The sequence below is a fragment of the Wyeomyia smithii genome, chromosome 3, assembly GCF_029784165.1.
Source record: "Wyeomyia smithii strain HCP4-BCI-WySm-NY-G18 chromosome 3, ASM2978416v1, whole genome shotgun sequence".
In the NCBI taxonomy this organism is placed as follows: Eukaryota; Metazoa; Arthropoda; class Insecta; order Diptera; family Culicidae; genus Wyeomyia; species Wyeomyia smithii.
This window is the reverse complement of record NC_073696.1, coordinates 195,883,039-195,903,863: the sequence shown is the minus strand read 5'-3', so window position 1 is coordinate 195,903,863 and position 20,825 is coordinate 195,883,039. Positions and strand designations below refer to the sequence as shown.

General features: G+C 35.1%; 1 protein-coding gene across 3 annotated transcripts in view; it reads right to left on the bottom strand.

Annotated features, from left to right (window-relative positions):
- Positions 1 to 20,825, bottom strand: part of LOC129727504 (uncharacterized) — a 330,263-nt gene that overhangs the window by 300,380 nt on the left and 9,058 nt on the right. For 2 of the 3 annotated variants that reach the window (XR_008728545.1, XM_055685384.1), the window contains exon 2: positions 14,525 to 15,312. The gene's annotated coding sequence lies outside the window, so the exon portion shown is untranslated. Of the gene's footprint in view, positions 1 to 14,524; positions 15,313 to 15,377; positions 15,477 to 20,825 lie in introns of those variants that run through there. The other variant, XM_055685386.1, reaches the window with a different exon arrangement.

Sequence of the window (20,825 nt, the reverse complement as noted above, 5' to 3'; positions counted from 1 at the left end):
TAAATAATATTTTTCGCATAACCGTTGTTATCACTAATTATGTTTGTTTTGTTGAATATCTTTTATATATAATAAAATAAAACTTTTGAACCAATTACAATATTATATGTATCCATACTTAAATTGTTAAATTGATAGAACATTCAAGTGTTATCTAAGCTTAAAGTTGCACAACAACCATATACGGCTATTGACAACCATTGTGCGGTTTCACCATTTATCTTTTCCACGAGGTAATTGAAACATTCATTTAATTGTACACTTCGTGGTCTGATTATTGAGCTTGAGCTTGACGGCCGCACATTTCGTTGTTGCTTCCCGTGATGGATCTGAGCTAGTGAAGTTACACAGGGAACCACGTCTATAGCAACTTGGGATTAGTTTACCATTTACACGTCGTGGCCTGATTATTTGAATATTTCTTTTTCGTGCCTCGAAAAGCTACATCTATTATACAGTGATCACCCGATTATATCACTCCCTGATGATTTTTGGCGTGATAAAATAGGGAAAGTGATAAAATCGGGAAATTTTTAAAATTTTATATTTTTTATTGAAGATGTTAAATCAATATTTATATACGTAAAATCAGTGATTTAAATTTTTTTTTTGAAAATTTATCTGTACAAACATATGAAAAAGCTGTAGTTGTTTTTTTTATAAATCGATATATCTGAATAATGAAAAAAGAAATAGAAAAGTTATCTTTTAAAAAAAATATTTAAAAAATTCAATTTAAGATCCTGTACTGAAAAAAAATTTCAAAAACAAAAAGTGACTATAAAAAATCGATCATCACTTTTTATTTAAAAAATTTTTTAGATAGATAATTCAGTTGCCCAAAACTTTTCTGAAAAAACCTAAACAAAATAAAAAACCTAAAAAAATCGATGTAAAGTTGCAAATAAATTACAATTAAGTTTTTTATTCGTTCATGTTTTTGTTTGACTTGGTAAAATGAATTACTTGCTTTTTTGTAGCGCAGTGTCATCAGCAAAATATTAGATGTTCTCACAACACTAAACTTTGCCGAAGACAGCATGCTGATATCTCTCACATATTGCAACCAGAAAAATCTTAAAATGTAAATTACGATTTTCAATGCCTTCTCATAGAAAACTTTATGTTGCTTGTAATATGTAAGAGATAGAAACATGATGTCTTCTGTAAAGTTTTTTTGTTTTGAGATCACCTAATACTTTGCTTAAGACACCAAACGTCTATCTTTGTCTAATGAAAAAGTAAATATTCTATCTCACTTTTAGGAGGATTGATCACCCAGCTATCTACATCAAAAGATGCATTTTCAAATATTTTGAAACTTCTCCGAACATATTGTACGGTTATAATAAACATTTGTATCACTATTCAATTGTTCGCACGAAAACAGCAAAATGTAACATTGTGCATCGGTTGAATTTTTAATGTAAACTGCATCCAGAATGATACACAGAGTTATGAAAAATATCTTGAATATTGAAGCGTAATAGAAAATCAGTTCACCCTGACATTTTTTTAATGAAATGTTTCATGATGATGAAATCGGGTGAAAAATGTGATAAAATCGGGGGCAGATAAAATCGTGTACTGATATAATCGGGTGATTACTGTATTAACAATATTTAACTCCCGGAATGGCGTAAGTTTTACATACAAACAATATAAGCACGAAATCTACAACATATTTTTTTCTGTGAAAGTATGAAATTGAGTCAACTAAAGCTAAAATTGAGTAAATTCAGTTTCATGTGTGAGAATGTCACACGCTCACAGAAATTCAACAACAATGCACAGTGATACAGTAAGGCAATATAGGCGGACATGAGTTTTTCGATGCGATTTTGTGGTTTTAAAGTAAAATTTTTTTTAAGAACTTGTTTCTTATATTTAGTCTATTTTTTATGTGCAAATGAAAATTAGGGTGGTCCTGAAATCGAGTAATAAAAAAAACTAACTTTTTTATTTGCAGAAATAAATGTATACATTCATCGGCACAGTTGTAGATCAACTAATTTTAAGCAACTTTCGGTATTTCTTCACAATATTAATACAATATTTGTTCTTTCAAATGATACCAAAAATATTATTTATGTTTGCCCTAAACGGAGACATCAATATTTTAAAAGGGCCTATTTTTAAAATAGAAATAGTGAAAACTCTTCATCTGTACAATATATCGACAATGTTTTAACGTCAAAATTGGCGTATTTTTGATTAAAGTTACCGAAGAAAACTTTGTTTTCAAATTTGAATTGAAAAAATAGAGCGAAAAGACTGTTTTTGGAAACCAAATTTAATGTCTACAAAAAAGTTTTTTACAAAGTTACTTAGAATTAGTTGATCTACAAGTTTGCCAAAGAATGTTTACAATTATTTATGCAAATAAAAACAAGTTAGTTTGTTTTTATTTCGTTGATTTTAGGATCACCCTTATTTTCATTTTCACATTTTCGTTTTTCGCTGTTCTATCCTACATTAATTTTACAGTGCATCGCTCGAACAGTTCATGCAACAAAAATCTATTCTTTTTTGCTTCAATGACCAGACAAAAATCTATCAAAATCAAGTTAAGACAGGACCACAGAGATCCATTAAGCGGAAATTCAGTAACAATTCACAATGCACATGAATAGAAGAATTTGAACCAAAAATCTCTCAACCTCTCGAACATTGCCTAAATTTTTTTTGGATTGTACACCCCGCGACTATGAAACCATTTTAACCAATTAGTTGAATTACCTAAATATTTTCGTTGGAATTGGTTTCGTTTATTATACCTAACATTGCGAGTAGTGCATATCAGATGCGCTATACACAGCACTGCTTGCGACATTAGGTACCTACAATATAAATAAAACGTTTGTCGTTAGTCAAGATATTCGGTTTTCAACTCGGGCAACAATAAAATTCATTAAGAAAATGAACATAACAAACATTGCACGTATGCGGGTGGTACTGTACGGTTATCATATAAAAAGACACTCTCGCTATACCAGTACCGGAGAAAACAAAGAATTCTCTCGACGAAAGAGCTACGAGAGCTCGCACATTCTTTTTGCTTTTGTATGAGGACAAGAGAGATCGAAGAATTTCTTCACCACGAGCAGGTGAGCAAAATCATTTCAAATCGCCTGGAAATACGCGAAAATTTAATCGACCATTTTTGATTTGAATGAAACTTTGCACACGTATTTGGCTTAGCAAACTGAGCATTTTTCACAGGTGGAGAGATTTTTTACACTCATGAGTTACATTCTAAAAGGGCGTATTCCTTTTGGCATAGGTTTTATTCGAAGCATTGTAGCCCAGAAACCATTGGTTGTATATAAAAACTGTCTGAGAATGAGTTGTAGGGAATTGAAAATGTACCATAAAAAAAATATACACTGTACAAAAAAAAATTTTTTTTGACCAAAAAAAATTAAAAATAAACATTAAATTTCAATTAAAAAAAAAAGAGTTGAGTTTTTTTTATTTTTTTTTAAAGAAACTTGACGTTAATACGCAACTTTAAAAAAAAAGTCCAGGATGGAGAAATGAAAAATATCTTTTTCATGGTAGATTAATTTTTTTATTAAAATTCAAATTTAAACATTTTTCAAAATATTTGTATTCTGATGATCTTAAAAGATGCAGAGAGTAATTTTGAATCAAAAAGCTTTTGGTAGTAAACATTCTAAATGCATTGGTTTTCGAGTTATTTCTAATTGAAGCTCGAAGAATCCTAATTATTTAGGAAAATACACGTTTCTCTTAATTTGTCCATGGTTCTCCAGCAAAAACCATACGTTCATTGGAATGCTTCATCAAAAACATACAATTCATTCTTTGACAACAAAACGATTGGGCGAACGGTTCTCAAGAAAAGAGTTAAATGTTCTAAGTGATATAAATATATATAAGAATCAAATATTTATTTTCGAGTTATATTATCTTAGGAACATATTTTTTTGACATAAATACTCTACAGAACTAGTTTCACCTTATATTTTATATACATCATAAGTAAATGTTTCGTCATCTTTTGAAAACAGCTTCGTTTGTATCTTATTTTCTGAAATCGGAACAAAAGAGTAATACTTTTGTGTGGCAGCTATTATTATATATATATATATATATATATATATATATATTTTTTTTTGAAAATATTGCTCCATTCTGTTACTCTTTGTTCATATTCTTCATATGATACCCAACTAAATGACATTTTTGATGAATTTTTATTACAATCATACAATTCTTTTGCGCTTGTAATGGGATATTCATGTTCTTTAGCTAAACTTGCATTTCCTGCCATTCGTTTTAATATGCCACCAATTGCATCGCATGGGCCTTTACCATGAGAAGTCGCAAAAAATGCCACTCTGCATCGACGTTATATTTTGTTGCAAAGTTTTTTCTATTTTTATATTGTGAGGCAGCTCCATCAGACATTGATATCGCTTTTTTCAACTCGGGCTTGGTGTATTCCATTTTCACTTTATTCATTTCCACAAAATGCAAACTGTTACTAACACATCTGGAGTAGTGCAATCGTATTTATATACGAAAACAGATATTATAGGTGACCCAGTAGTTATTGGTTGCGTACTTTACAAACAGTTATTATTAGTAAACAAGTAGGTAGTGTTGCACGACAAACATATTATTTTATAAAACATTTTTATAATACATTCGAGCAAAGTTATGATGTATATAAAATATAAGGTGAAACTAGTTCTGTAAAGTATCTATGTCATAAAAATATATATTCCTAAGAAAATAGAACTCGAAAACAAATATTTGATTCTTATATATATTTATATCACTTAGAACATTTAACTCTTTTCTTGAGAATTTGTAATAAAATTTTGAGTGTAAAATCTCCACCGCTAGATGTCGATATTTAAAATAAAATGATTTTGTCTCGTTTTTGGTCCTTCGGTTGAACAGATATGCACTAGGGTCACCAAAATTCACAAGAACGATTAAAAAGCTATAATCTTTTTTTTAAGGTTTGCGGCAACATTTTTTCGCTGTTGTCGACCAGTTTAATTTCCCATTTACGCAAAACTGTATTACTGTTATCATTTTTCTGGAAAAGTGGTGTGATTGTATGTTAATTATTATTGAGCTGATTTACTGATTGAGTTACTGATGAATTTTTAATTATTGGCAACGCATGAAAAGTTTAAAGGCACAAATCAATATTTTCGTGTTTTATACAGACACACCGTGTATGGTGCCCATTCCGCCTACTAATATTCACTCTTCCGACAGAAGTCTTCCGGAAGATGAGAAGCCAATTGTTACCTCAGGATTAGTTTCAAGAAACTTTCGAGTCGGTTTTGATGAATTTTCATACCGCGATTTTGCAACGGTTATCTTATCAGGAACTCCAGGTATTATGGTACAGTTTTCCTAATAGCAAGTAAACAGTGTCACTATTGCCTGACGATATTCAATTGAAAATGACTTTTCCAGGTACTGAAACATGCAAAAGAATATCTTTCCATCCCCTTTCTAACGGTGGTTCGGTTGATGGTGTTCTATGAAGAATATTTTGCGGTATAGAACATTTTAGTGAGGTAGGATTGAACAAAAGAACGACCGGTCTAGTCGGACACGTTATGGATATTTTAACATAATTTTCGTTGGAGACGTCATACACGCTCGGCCATTTTTACTCTAAATTGAGTAAATTTTGACTCAATTTCCTTAAAAGTGGATCTTCCCTAAACAGAGTAATCATGTAGTTACTCACTTTTGATTAGTATGGATAAAACTGAGTATTACTTACTCATTCCTAATACAGCATGAATTAGCCAAACTGATTAACTGTTACATAAAATAAAAATCTCCCTTCAGGTGTGAGTCAGAATCATCGCGTCTTCGATAAAGTTAAATGCGACCCCTACCGCAAAAAGGGGAGGATCATGTGAAGACAAATTTTTATTGTAACTATGAGTATCTCTTACCTTGATATCCCAAGTAACACACAAAACATGTTTAAAAAAAATTCACAATGACAGTAGTCATATAAGATTACTATAAGCGCAATTCAAAACTTGTGTTGTTATGTTCTTGTCGAGATGTTATGTCATAGCATAAGTGTATTTAATATATTATCGAATATAAACTGCTGCTGCTTATCTGTAACTTGTGTTTATGATGTTATCAAAACAGTACAGAAAGCAACTTAAAATACAACATTTGTGAGCAGATGTATTTCATCAGTAATTCAACCACATTTCAAACACAAACTCATTTTTTCCTGGTTTTGGAGATGTTTTTCAATAACATGAGTTGAACCAGCAACTATGACACAAATGACACTTGTCTTAAAGTTGTCCTCCAGATGTTTTCACTATGTATTAGAAAAACTGAGTATGAAATGCCCAGCCGCGCGCGTGTTCAATATTATACGCCTAAAAACAATACTACGTACCTGTAAAGTACTTTTCCTATTATTGGTATTCGAAACCCAACGTAAAACTATTTGATCAAATTGTTAATGAAATTATTTAAACGATTTTAATAAACCTATTCGAGGTGGGCAAAATGTGCCATGAAAAGGTAAACAAAACGCTTACAGTGCAACCTATATCACTCTAATTTTTGTTACCGTATATCTAACAACGTTTTCTAGTTTGGAATTATTTTATGTCTAGATAACGTTGAAACTATGCGAAAACAATTTCAATATTCAAGCGACAGAAACAATTAATTTTGAAAGGTTGAACATTGCTTTTCATCATCAATTAATAATTGATTAAAAGTGTCACTGACAAAACCGATCATCGAACTGGTTGCACTGCGCGTAACAATCCATTTGCGCATGCGCTGGGTAAATGTTGTCATAGCAACGCATTTGCGCATGCGCTTTGTTATGGCGAATTCTAACTGACCCACGAATGTGCGAATTTCTCCATTGCACTGGGTCAGTGCAGATCTACCAAAGGAAAAAAAGAACATTGCGATTTACTCCGCATGTAAGAAAAAGATGCCAGATAGTTGTTTACGAACTAAGCCCATGCGGTGGTGGGGTAAATTGACTCTTCGCGATGAAATAAATCAGTGAACATTCTGTAATGCCTGATCTATTTTATTTTGAAGTTTTACGCTTGCGTCAACGATGTTTTGATTAGTTAGCAATTACAACTTAAAAGCAACCTATTTTTAACGTATTTCTACCATATTGGTACTCGAGATGTATTTTACAGCTTCGGTCTAACAAGTTGACTTGCTTTTATGAAGTTTTATAATACTTCATAAAGTATCAGTACTTGTTCTAGTAGCCTTTAATTTTTGCGCTTTTCTGGTGATAGAGATGTCATGGAAAAGGTAATGTCAACTGAAATCTATAACTGCAGGTTGTATTAGAGGAGTTATCTCAACTGCTCTATAACAACGTGTGTTACTTGGGGTTACATTGAACATATTACAAATAAATTTATCTAACGTCGAGATAAACCTATTTTAGTATTGTAGGGGAATTGGGGCAAAATTAACATGTTGCTGGTATTTTACGCGGACCAGACACCTACCAATCGATTTCTGAGACTTTTTCACTTTATTTAAGACATATTTTAACTACTACTTCAAGATATTAGCGCATTACGATTAAAACTAGTATATACTCGATATTATTTCGCTTTGTGAAATATACTACCATGCCAAAACCGTTTTCGTCGATTCACCGTTTGGAGCTCAGTTTTTGTCCGGTTGAAGATTTTTTTTTAAAGATGGGTAAGAAAATGCTAATATGTGGACAAACTGTTAGAATTTTGAGATTTGGCTTCGAAACAAAATGGTGTCGAAAGAACAACGAAAATTTCCGATTTTTAAAAAATGCAAAATGGCGCTACTGTTGCCCCTTAAGGTGACATGTGTTCAAACTGGGAGAAATTTGTTTTTGCGTCAAAATACATAATAAAAAATCATACACAGAAGCCAAGGCAGAAGAAAAAGTAAATTTTTGTTGCAATGTGCTATATGCGGGATTGTACAAATCCTATGTTATGCGAGTCCAAAACGAACTACGCAGGAATACTTAAAGTTTTTGGAGCTTCGTGAATTCGAAACGAAAAAACTCTGCCATTTTCTCGAGTCACTTGCGAAACTGAGTCCAAATCTACTCCTGTACCTTCGAAGCGGTCATGCTGCCCTGGTCTAGACCCGTATACCCACTACAGCGTTTTCTCGCTGTGCTTCAGGACTAGTGGAACCCCTGTGTCGTATTTTTAATGTACGTTTGAGCAAGTTAAAGTTCCGGCGATATGGAAGCAGTCGTATATGTCTCTTGTTTTCAGAAGTGGAGACCACAAAAATGTAAGAAACTTACATGGTCTTTCTGCTGCATCCAAATTGTTTGAGATAGTTGTAAGCAACTTTTCTCTTGCACGGACAAAGTGCTATTTTCCCCCCAATCAATAAGGTTTTATGCCTGGACGATACATTTTTTCAAATCTACTGGAATTCACGTCAACCTGCATTTCTCACATGGAGCAAAAGGCGCAAGTTGATGTTATATACACTCATTTAAAAGCAGCATTTGATCGTACTGGCCACAATATACTTTTACGAAAACTTGAAACGGCTTAGCGCATTTCGAGAATTATCGGAGTGGCTTAGCTCTTATTTGTGCGATAGAGCTCTACTTGTGCAGTTTGAGTCCTGTTTTTCGTCTCAGTTCATCAACGTTTCCGGTGTTCCTCAGGGCAGCAGTTTAGAACCTCTTTTGTTAATTTTATTTCTCAATGACATCGTCTTGCTGCTTGGAGCTGGCTGCAAATTAGTGTAGGCTGATGATCTCATCATATATTCAGTACTTCAATTGAAAAACTACTTCAATTAAAAGCTGCACTACAATTTTGATTTATCACAAAAATTGCTCGGTACTTCAAAAATCGTTGTTAAAACGTTGGTATGGCAACTGATCAAGAATGTTTTCTCATTTTGGTGCCCCTTATAGCTTGTGTGGAATGTACGTATCGAACGTGTGCAGCAAAATTTTTTACGATTTGCACTAAGAGATCTACCCTGGCGGGATGCCGTAAATCTTTCACCGTGTTCTGTTCGCTATCATCTACTCGGCCTGAAAACACTGGAACGACGAATGAAAATTCATGAAGCTGTATTTATCGCCAAATTAATGATTAACGAAATCGACTCTCCAAGAACGCTGCCTCTATTAAATTTTCAGGTTTCACAATGAGCTTTTCGATCTGCTGGGTTATTGCAACAAAATATCCATCATACAACATTTTGGTGCAACGAACCTATGACTGCCTGTATTCGCTTCTTCTCTGTTGTGGAAAATTTCGTTCGAATTTAGGAAACCATCTCTAATTTTTAAACGGAGGCTAAATAATACCTCGTTTTTAAAATTTTGACCGAACGACATTAAATCAGACTTTTGTTAGTAAAATAATAAATAAATAATGAAACTTAAGAGATGGAAGTTTAATAGGGTGGAGCATCTTTTGCTTATTGAAGGCTCTCGATTCCCAATTTCATCTTGAACCGACTGAATTTCAAGATATATAGAGAGCTTCAGGATGACGTTTTGAACAACACGAATGAGGACATAATTTTTCAGTAGCTTGTAGTTCTGATTGTAACCCCTTGGAAAACCTCTGGGAAATCTCGGTTATGCAAACGGACGTCAATTTGAAGGTATTTTCTGCTCTAAGGCAGCAGTTAAGGATCATTGGGCCGAAATCGATATGGTAACACTGCAAAAGCTGTCCTCATAGGGGAACTGCTCCATTATTCATCTCATTAAACCGATATTCACGAAGAATGCACGGATTGAACACCAAATTTTCACGAAACCATTGAACAAATAAACAAAATATGCTTACGTGCTCTTATGGAATCGTTTAGCATTGTATATTTAGTGAAATTAGCAATATTTATCCTGAATTTTGTAAAACAAATCAATTTTCACAACACTTTCATATCCATCTCAAAGCTTGAATCACTGCCCAAATTATTCAATGGTTTTATTGACATACTATCTTCCGAAGATATTTAGTATATAAAAAGGCTCAAATCATGACAGAAAGTTTTAGTTCGAAACTCAACCGCTAGTGGCGCTGCAAAATCTAACTTTTTAGTCTTACACTAGGAATAGTGTCTTCAACAAAGTTATAGATAAAGTTCTTATAAAAAACTTTATCCAAGACACTTTTCTTCTAACTCTTTATGTTTTGGATATATAACATTTCTTATTAGACTTGTCCTTAAAATTGTTTTTTTCGAATATACGAAAAACTGTAACATTTAGAAGGTTATAATGTTCTACATATATTTTTATAACATTAAAACACAGCAACTTTGTAGAAGACACAAAATAGATAGCTTCCACACAAATCGAGTTATTGCCAAAAAATGTTAAAGGAGCATCATTTTTTGTACACACCTAGAGCACAAAATAGCAAAACTAGCAGACGAAACCTGCATAGAATGAAATATTATCATAATCACTCTACGAAATCTCTTTGAACGTTTGTCCCTTCCAGTATCTTTATTGCTTAAGTTTTCTTTAAAAAACAGCCTTACTCAACTTTTTCGATGACAATACACGTCAGAACGTTGGCCAGATTACTGATCACTGCATACCTATTTCAAATTAAAAATGTTGTATCATCTACTGCATTGTTCTGATAATTAAATTTAATTTTTATGTATTAATTTGCTGAAATAAATGTGTAAAAAAATATAAAGTTGAAAAATCATCCCCATCAGAATAAGCATTATCCTCCTAATTAATATCTAGTCTGCATTTTTCATCACCGCAGATCTCATTAGGTGGCTTGTCTCGCAAACCGCTTATAGCTAGATCTATTGATTCCAGAAAACGGTGTAGTAAATCAACATTTACGGCTGTTCTAGAAAACTTTTTGACGTGGTCTAATCTGTATCTATGAAGGTAATAATTATTTTGCGTTTTCGAATATTTCAGCAAGCTCATCATACCTCTTGATGTCATTGTACAGGCTTTCTTGTGCCTTCTCGGATAGCTGGTCAATAGGGACTAGGAAATGCCTACTAGATTTACAGTACTAAAAAAATCGATACAGTGAGATCGATTCTTTGCGTGAATTTGTCCAATGTTATTACTAGTTAAAGTTTATGACATATTCGCCCTGCAATTGCACTTTGAACTGTCTTTTTGAATTTCATATCAGACAATGAAGATACTAAAAGGGACAAACGATCAAAAAGATTTCGTAGAGTGATTATGATAATATTTCATTCCATGCATGTTCGTCTGCTAGTTTTTGCTTTTTTGTGTTCTTGGTGTGTACAAAAAATGATGTTTTTTTAACATATATTAACAATAACTCGGTTTGAGTGGAAGCTATCTATTTTGTGTCTTGTACAAAGTTGTGTGTTTCAATGACATACAAATATATGTAGAACATTATAACCTTCTAAACGTTACAGTTTTTTGTATATTCGAAAAAAACTTATTTTAAAGACAAGTCTAATAAGAAATGTTATATATCCAAAACAAAAAGAGTTGGAAGAAAAGTGTCTTGGATAAAGTTTGTGAAAACACCATTTCTGTAAAGTGTAAGACTAAAAAGTTAGATTTTGCAGCGCCACTAGCGGTTGAGTTTCGAACTAAAACTTTCTGTCATGATTTGAGCCTTTTTATATACTAAATATATTTGGAAGATAGTATGTTAATAAAACCATTACTTGGAGAGCAAACGAATTAAGTTCACGTTTTTGAGCTCTCGTACCGCTGTGCGTCGTAGTAGGTTACCTAGATATCCGCTGCAGTTGTTTACGTGCAAAATTGGTAATCACTACAGTGCTGTAGATTTATGTAAATTATGTCGGAACAATCCAACATTTTCAGTATGATATTTTTGTTTCAACAGAAACTGATTTGGCAACTTTTGATTTTCTTTAGCGCAGTGAAAACAGTTGAAAATACATACAGTTGAAATTCAGGAATTGTAGAAATTCATTTCATATATTTCTGCTAATTCAAGCTTGTTTTAGGAATTCTGAGGTGAATATTGCAAAGATTAAAGTATCCTAGTGTGGTGAGTGATTTTGTTTAGTGATTAAAATAAAAAGTGGTCCGCTAGTGATGAAAAAAACTTTGGTTGGCTGCTGAACGAGTCCCGTTGTAGCCGTATATAACGATGCGCGGATTTTGTTTTCTGAGGTAGGTGATTGAATTAAATGAGCTTTCGAGTGTAGATGCCCGACTATAATATTAAATTTAGTGCTTTTAAGCGAGTTTTTGAGGATTATACTTTATGACGAATCTAAATTGATTTAAGAAGAATCCATACAATGGATTAGCAGATTGGTTTAAGAAAAAAAATATACGTTTTTTCCTGTTTTAAATTGTGTTTCCATGTTTTCTGAGATGAACATATGGGCTGAGATGAATAATGGAGCAGTTCCCCTATGATGAGTAATCGTGTTTTTGAAATTTAAATCAAGTTTGTATGAGAAAATACAAATTACACCAACAACGACAATGTGATTTATACACAACTCCCTTGAACATTCATTGTTGTGCTTGCTAGTTTTACTGATATTTATCAAGAATAAACAAAATTCAGTATGAAAATGTTCCATGACACTGAAAATGTTTAATTAGAAAAAAAATTAAATATAATTCTAATGATTCCAAAAAACTATTTTTTAGAACTGAGAGCTCGAGAAAGTTGCAAAAAAAAACGATTTATAGTTTTCATACGAATCTTAACGAATATTTTTTGGAAAAGGTTTTATTCAAATCATGTTTGTCCACAAAGCATAATACCAGTCATAAAGTTTCACACATTGTAAAGCAATTTTTTGAATATTTTTGATTGTTGGCTTCATAAATTTTGTATGGCTCTCACTACAGATATTGACACTAGAAGAACTTTGCTTTTTAGAGGAAGGAAATAGGGGATATACTTTTGGCGTCGTACACAAATTACGTAACACATGAAGGGGAAGGGGGGGGGGTTGTAGAGTCTGCGTTACTTATTGTTACATACGGGAGAGGGAGGTAGTTGAGACCGTTACGTAACTGTGAAGTTTGCCTAAAATTGCAAATTTGGAGGGGGGGGGTGGCATGTTGTCCAGCGTTACGTAATTTTAGGGGGGGGGGATACTATCAAACGTAACATTGGGAGGGGGAGGGGGTCTAAAATCTAGGTATTTAGCGTTCCGTAATTTGTATACGACGCGTTTATAGAAACATTGATGATTGATTTTCTCCCAATGATGGAATCTGGCGGAAATAGTTTCTCATTCTCAACTGATTTTCCCTGGATACAAAACATGTTTCAAGAAAGTTAACTAAGCGGAATTTTAACAATTAAATGAAAATCAGTAATTGATTTATGGCTGGCGTTTGAATAAATGTGCGATGATTTTGAAGTAGAATACTTCTCTCAAGAAGTTCGGCAACATAGGGATATGAAATGAAAATCTAAAACCGAAAAAAGTGAAAGATATGTCCAATTTCAAATGCTAATAAATCGATTAGTATTCGATTAAGATTCTTCCCAAAAGAAGATAATTTTAATTTTATTATTCACACTTTTGTACTATTGAAAATAGTCGAGCCTTGTCAAAACGAAAAATTCGACCTCTGATTGGTCGTTATATGCTTGCTTCCCAAGCACGGTCGACAGAATCATATACCTTGCAATTGAAAACATGCTATTTGGCCTAAATAAGAGCCTGTTTCAGCCGAAGCCGCTCATAATAGTTCTAGACAGCGACAACAACAGTCGTGCTCCCTTAGCAGCAGCACTAGCAGTGCAGTGGATTCCAGAAATGGCGGCCACAGCTGTAGCGTAGCTAAGGATAGCGCACTAGTTGCAGTGGATTCCAGCAACGATAGCAGCTGATGCAGTGAGGCACTTTAGTGAAATGCAGTCTTTGTGCGATAGTGGGCACTAGTAAATGCATTCAATGAAAAGTTGACTCATTTTGACAACACGTGAGCCGTCTAGTTTCGAGTTTTATATCAGCATTTCACTGTTTACTTTATCACAACCAATACTTTGTTCGCACTGTCAGTGATAACGCAAAGATGTAACCGGCATCTTATACGATACTAAATACCAAAATACTAACAAAAAATTGTCCTTTTCAGGATGAATTAATAACCTGATGATTAAAGCGTTGATGTTTTCTCTTGAGTTAATTTGCATTATTAAATTTGTAAAAGTTACAAATTTTACTTTATTTCCGTGTCTCAGAACGTTCTGAATTATCTTTTCCTTCAGTGAGCACGACATCCGAAAAAATTTCATCTCAAAATTTAAAAATTGTCAAGCCCCAACCATGACAAGCAACTTACTATTTTATTGAAAATGGTCAATCCTTGTTGAAGCGTAAAATTCGATTGATCTGATTAGTCAACGTTTATTTACTAGAAAAAATGACTGACACGAAAGCGGCCGGGTTATCTTTCCTGTAAAAAGTATTCTACTTCAACCTTGCGGTCGTGGCTTTGCACACAACCCTCCTGTTATTTTTTTTTAAAGAAAAGCTGGTCTGTACTTACCTATGCCCTATTTATGTAACTTGTTCTTCAGCACTTCGATAAACAAAATCCATGAAACACATTTCTAAAACACACATACCTACACTAAAGTATTATAATAAACTACATAATATCTAACGATACGAGATTGGCTATGCAGCACCACATGGGATTGTTTTCTCTATATCTTAATATATTTTTTTATTCAATATAGAGAACCTTTTTTTGCCCAACCTCTTGCTGGGGGTAGCACAGCAAATGCGATAATACTTTTTCCAACAATTGTAATACAAATTCGAGCAAGTAAGTGGTTGGTTGCTGTTCAAGAAAAATTTAAATATTCAGTTGCTTGTTCTACCCTGCCTCCTTGAGCTACACTTTCCACTCTCGTCTAGATGGCAAAACAAACTACTCTGGGGAAACGGTACTTCTCCAAACAACACACTTCACTGAGCTTGCATTCATTTTTGTTTACTTCTGTGTTCCACCGGTTGCGGTTTCGATTAGTTTCCTGCCCGTTCCGTGGAGCAACCATTCCTCTACGACGCCGAAGGGTGTACAAACTTTAAGCTAACCTGGAACGAAGGCGTACTTCCGAACAGCACCTGCCTTAGGACAATTGTTCTTCAACAGTGCTTCGAAATTCACCTTTTTTCAGCAGCCAGCGGTTATGTATTTTTCGATTGGTTTAATAACGTTTCTTTTTATGAAAAGAGCTACGCGTTTCATTGTTTTGCTTCGTATATCGTATATAGCTTTAGCTCATGGATCGCTGTCGTCGTCCAAACAGATATTTCCATTGTTCTTACCTGAAAAATGAAAAATACGCCATTAGTATTGGATTTAAAGTACAATGTTTCGTATTCGAATGAACCATGTAAAGTATTTTTTAAACCATGTTAAAGTATTTCACGTTCTGTTTGAACTTTAAGCCGTATTTCTTCTCGATAGGATACTCAGAACCACAGTTACCGCCAGGCAAGATTGGATTGGAATTCCGAAGGAAGCATTCAGGGCATGCACATTAGAATTAAATTTAAATTCCAACTCCGTACCTTGCGGGCAGCATGAGCTCGGTTATCTGCTGGATCCAACGCGAAAAAAAGTCTTTGCGTAAAGCGCAGCTGCAGCTGCTCTCACATGTCACTTCTATTCACTGGTTCAAGAATACCAAGGGGGTTTTGCGAGTTCAGCTTGTTTGCTTCCCCTCCTCCCATATGACGTGGAGACGCATGGTTGGTTGCCATTTCACACATAATATGTGCCTAAGCGTTTCCGTTGTCTGCTGGTTAGTGGAAAAACGTTTAATGAATAAATGTGGAATGGGAACTGGTTTCCTGCTAGTTTTCATTTTTATTGCAAACTGCAAACGAATCTCAAAATTTTTAAGGTGACAGAATATAGACAGGATATAAGTAAAATTGCAAACAGAGACATTCATGAAAGGAAACCAAGGTTTGCAATTGGCAAAACGGCATCGACTCTGTGTGAATTATTTGCCATTTACAAAAGAAATTTCAACCGTAAATTTGCATAATTTCTGTATTTAATTAAGAGCCCAAGGTAAAGCAACTGCTCCAATGTGTGAGAACTCGTTCCCATATTTTTACGATGTAATTATTGTCAATCCGACATGGCTACCTACTGTTTTGATGTCGACCTATTTATTTTAACTGGTTTTTCTACATGCATAATATGATGCCTTGATGAAAAAATATGTTCTTCAGTATAGCAGAACGAACCGCGGCTAACCAAAAATCTATATTCGCACGCCGTCAAGAGGACAAAAAGTGATTGCCATTATTTGATACATTTTACGACCGCAAAATTTCGCGGGTGTTTAAACGATTTTATTTTACTTATGTCCCCAATATTCACCCGCAAACCTTGTACGGTATCCAAGGCGGGAAGGATGTTAAAGAAAATTTGCGATATATACATACATACCCACGTCCAAGCACGGATAAATAGGTAGGTACCGACGATGGCACCGGAGATTGCTAGCAGCAGTTGGCGCCAAGATGCTCGTGACCTTTTCATCTTGCTGCACCGGTGCTATTTTTAACCGTACGGTAGACGAAAAGGCAAAGGTATGCAACGTGACAAATATTTTGCCGGAATTGATTTCAAGCTGCATTTCGAGCAATATCCTATACCTATCATAGCTTGAGCTGCATGTTGTACAACGGAATCAGGTGTCATTGATTCTTACCGGCGAGGGATCAGAAAGTGTGTCATCAATCTTTAGTAACAAGAAATTTTTGTGCGTATGTTCAATCTAATCTTGACGATATAAAAAAACTTGACCAGTTGCTCCAATGACCAATCTAACATCGAGTTTTTTTAATCACACAAGTTCAAAGTTACAATCTAAGAAGATATATTTTTATTTTCAGAAGAGGATCATGGTGATATTTCTTAAACCCGTGCTGATTGTTCATGAGGCTATTTTTTCTACTGCTCTTGTTTGTGCTTCGAGTATGGAGTTTTAAGATAGATTTCGTAACTTCTTACTACACCAGGTTGATGAATCATCAATAAATGTGAAGTATTATCCACTTTTGAAACAATATGAAAAGTCCATGGTAAATTCCGATAAGCTTCGGAATTGAAATGCTTTGCATTTCAATAGAACCACAAATATAAGTATGCAAACTTCAGGGGGTCGATTTAGTTCTATGAATGAGCCACCAACTTCACAATAAAAAAAAATGCGAACGATTTATTCAAAAACTTTATTGGATAGTCAAGTAAATAAAACCTACACTGTAACTGTATGCCTATCTAACTGAAAACATTTTGATTTCTAAATCTCATCCCGATCGAAAGTGGGAGTTTGAAAACATTTTTACGGTCAACTATGACGAGACAGCTAGAGCCGCCGGGAAAAAAAGCTGTAGACCACGATCCTTTGCATGGTCGCCTCCAAAAGGACAAGTAGTAAGCGATATTATACCCACAAACTTTTTTCATCGGCTCTGCATAGTGGAGGATATCCTGCAGCACCGAGGATGAAATTGCCAACGTTAGGTATATAAAAGCTTGTTCACTTTAAAAAGGCATGAGAATCAATTCAGTGAATTCAGAATACTGTTACTCAGGTTAGTTTGCACTGGGAGAAATCTGTTGAAAATCTGTACTAAGTTATTTTTTTATTCCTTTAATATCACATGTGACTCAATGAATTAGATCTGTTACAAATGGAGTATATTTTGAAAGGTAACACTACTTGACACGAGCGAAAAAATGCCCTAAAGCACAAACTGAAAAAAAAAATTAAAGATTATAGCTTTTCAACCATTCCTGTGAATTTTGGGGCCCCAGACACCCTTTGTGGAATTTCTGCTGCTCATCGAGAATGAGCTTTTGGTACTTCATATGCCTGTTGTGTCACGGACAGGACGCAGATTGCGTCTTATGATACTTTACGAAAAGCTCAGGCACATGAGACTGTAGGTACTTTCCAGTTTATCACGATAACTGTTAGTACCTACACGCAAAAGTTCAAGCTTTAATCATCCAATGTGTTCTTTCAATTCGCACAGAATTTGCTCTGACTTCGCACAACTAATGCGTGATACGCATAACGCAAAAGTTGTACAAGGAATACATTGACAGAGATCAAAATCAGAATATGTATCATATACACAAAAATCGTAATGTCTCGGTAAACTTCGGCTTCGGGCGAACGATCAGTTTCGAGGCGCTCAAAAAACCGTTCTTTACTTTCGCGAGCCGGTGCGTATCAACGGCTCGTGCATCCCTAAAAATCGTCAACAACCGAAACAGCCAATAGAGAGCCTTGTTGCCGCGGAAGTTATTGACGCTGGTGCCAGTAACGCAGAACCGAATTCATGTGAATGAAACCAGAGTCATAATTAAATGCAAAATGTTTTGGACTAATCTCATGTTTTTGTTTATTGTTAATGATTGAATGATGTTTTCAAATGACCTGATTCATGAAAGTGAATCGATCAGACAATAATTTCTTCAGTACCCAACTTATCAGTATTGATTGCTGGTTGTACTGTTCTAACGATGCCAACCTTCTGAGCATCGGCTGATGCTTTATAAGTGTAGTGGTTTGGAGCTGCGCAATACATTCAAAATACGCTAGAGCATCAAATGTGTTATGCCCAACGCACATGCGTTGTACTGGTTTCAATGTTAATCAGTAAATGCGCTAATTTCGCTCATAAATGATCTGGTTACGCACACTCCATCTTTTGCGTGTAGCGCTTTGGAACTGGCAAAAAAATTACGCTTGCTGCCTTTAATAGTCATTGAAGCCCTCTCACAGGCGAAGTTGACGTGACTCTTAAATGTGTTTTTTTTTGTCAACCATAATCCCCAAGAGCTTCAAAGATCGCTTTGAGGTAACGGTACAGTCTTCGACTCTGAACACCGCTCGTTGCTTTAATTTACGATTATGTACGACCGTGAGTTACGTCCTATGATGCGATAACTCCAGTTTCCTGGAGGGCGCGGCCGTCAGCTCGATTTCTTCGATCAACTCGCCAAGGTATACAGCGAGTTTGCGAAGCCGATGGTCACAACATCTACAAGGAAATTTAGTTTCAACACCCCGTCGTGCATGATATTTCACAATATCGAGCCCAGGATGGAACCTTGCGGCACCCCTGCGGTGATTGGGACGCACTTCTGAGCATTCTCCGTGTTGTAAACAAGTACTCGGTTCTGGAAATAATTTTCCAGAATATTGTATAACGACACCAATACGTGGGTGCTCCTTAGCGCGAGCGCCATTACTGTAAGCGTTACCCCATGAATGCGTATTGACCCTCGCGTATAGACTATCGAAACAAACCCTCTTACTCGCCTTTATCACACTATTAAGCGCCGATCTGGTAGATCCGCTGAGTGCTTTACGGCACTCTACTCTCTGCGCATCAGTACGTGCACGTTGTATCATCCGTCTCTCCCGGTGACACGTACTGCGGAGGTCCACCAGTATACTGGTGACTTACCATTCCTAAGCTGGTGAGTTAAAGGCATGGTGGCGTCACATGCCCGCGATAATGTGGCAACTGATTGGTCAGCACTCGGATGAAGCCAACTGACCTCCTCGTGATCTCTTCTCATTGCCTCTTCAAATACCTCGGCATCGAAATGCGAAATGTCTTCCACCCTCGAACGGTCGGAGTGTTTGCTGCCTCGCGTAATGGACTACACTATAGTAGATCGACTGGTGGTCGTTATGGGTGTAACCATCGTCTACCCTCTAGTTCACGATCAGTCCTGGGCTAGAGAACGTCACGTCGATGGTCGACTCCGCACCATTTAAGCTGAATGTACGCTTGGTCCCAACGTTCGCCAGATTTGAAGAATGAAATTTTTCCAGAACTCTGGAAAACCTCATATTGAGTGCCAATTTTCAAATTTGGCGCTAAATATGACATTCGTAATTATCGTGGATTTGCCATTATTTTATACATTCGAAAATTACTTGAATCAATAGTTAATGAAAAAATCTTTCAGCAAGTAAAAAACCAAATTACAACTTAACAACATGGCTTTCATAAAGGCCGATTAACTACCACAAATCTTTTGGAATTCATAACTTTCGCTTTGACTGTAATGGACAACGGCAACCACGTAGAAGCTCTTTATACTGACTTTGGCAGGGCATTTGACAGAATCGACATACCTTTATTGCTCTTCAAGCTCGAAAAATACGAAATGGAAACAAAATTCTTGGAATGGCTGCAGTCATACTTAACAAATCGAACACAAATAGTCCCTCTTTCAAAATTCATTTTCAAATCCAATAGCAGAAACTTCCGGGGCTCCTCAAGGTTCTTACCTGGGCCCTCTTCTTTTTATATTATACGTGAATGATATTTCCTTTCTTTTTAAATCAATACATATGCTGACGACATGAAGCTCTTTACAGAACTAATCAATGCAGAAGACTTCGAAATATTCCAGAATGAAATTAATGTATTTTACACTTGGTGCAATAAAAGTCTATTGCAACTCAACATTAAAAAATGTAATTCAATATCCTTCAGCAGAAAAACAAGAACACCACCAATAGACACTTTCTTAGGAAAAAAAATGCAAAATGCAAAATCGTAAGGGACCCAGGCGTAGTCTTAGACTCCAAACTTACATTCATAGAACATTATAACACAATAATCAACAAAGCAAATAGTATGCTGGGCTTTATTAAATGCTTCGGCCATAATTTTCAAGACCCATATACAATCAAACTAATATATATTACATACACACAACAAGTAACACATGAAGAGCGCATTAAATCTGTCCAAAAACAATTTCTTTGGTACGCGCTTCGTGA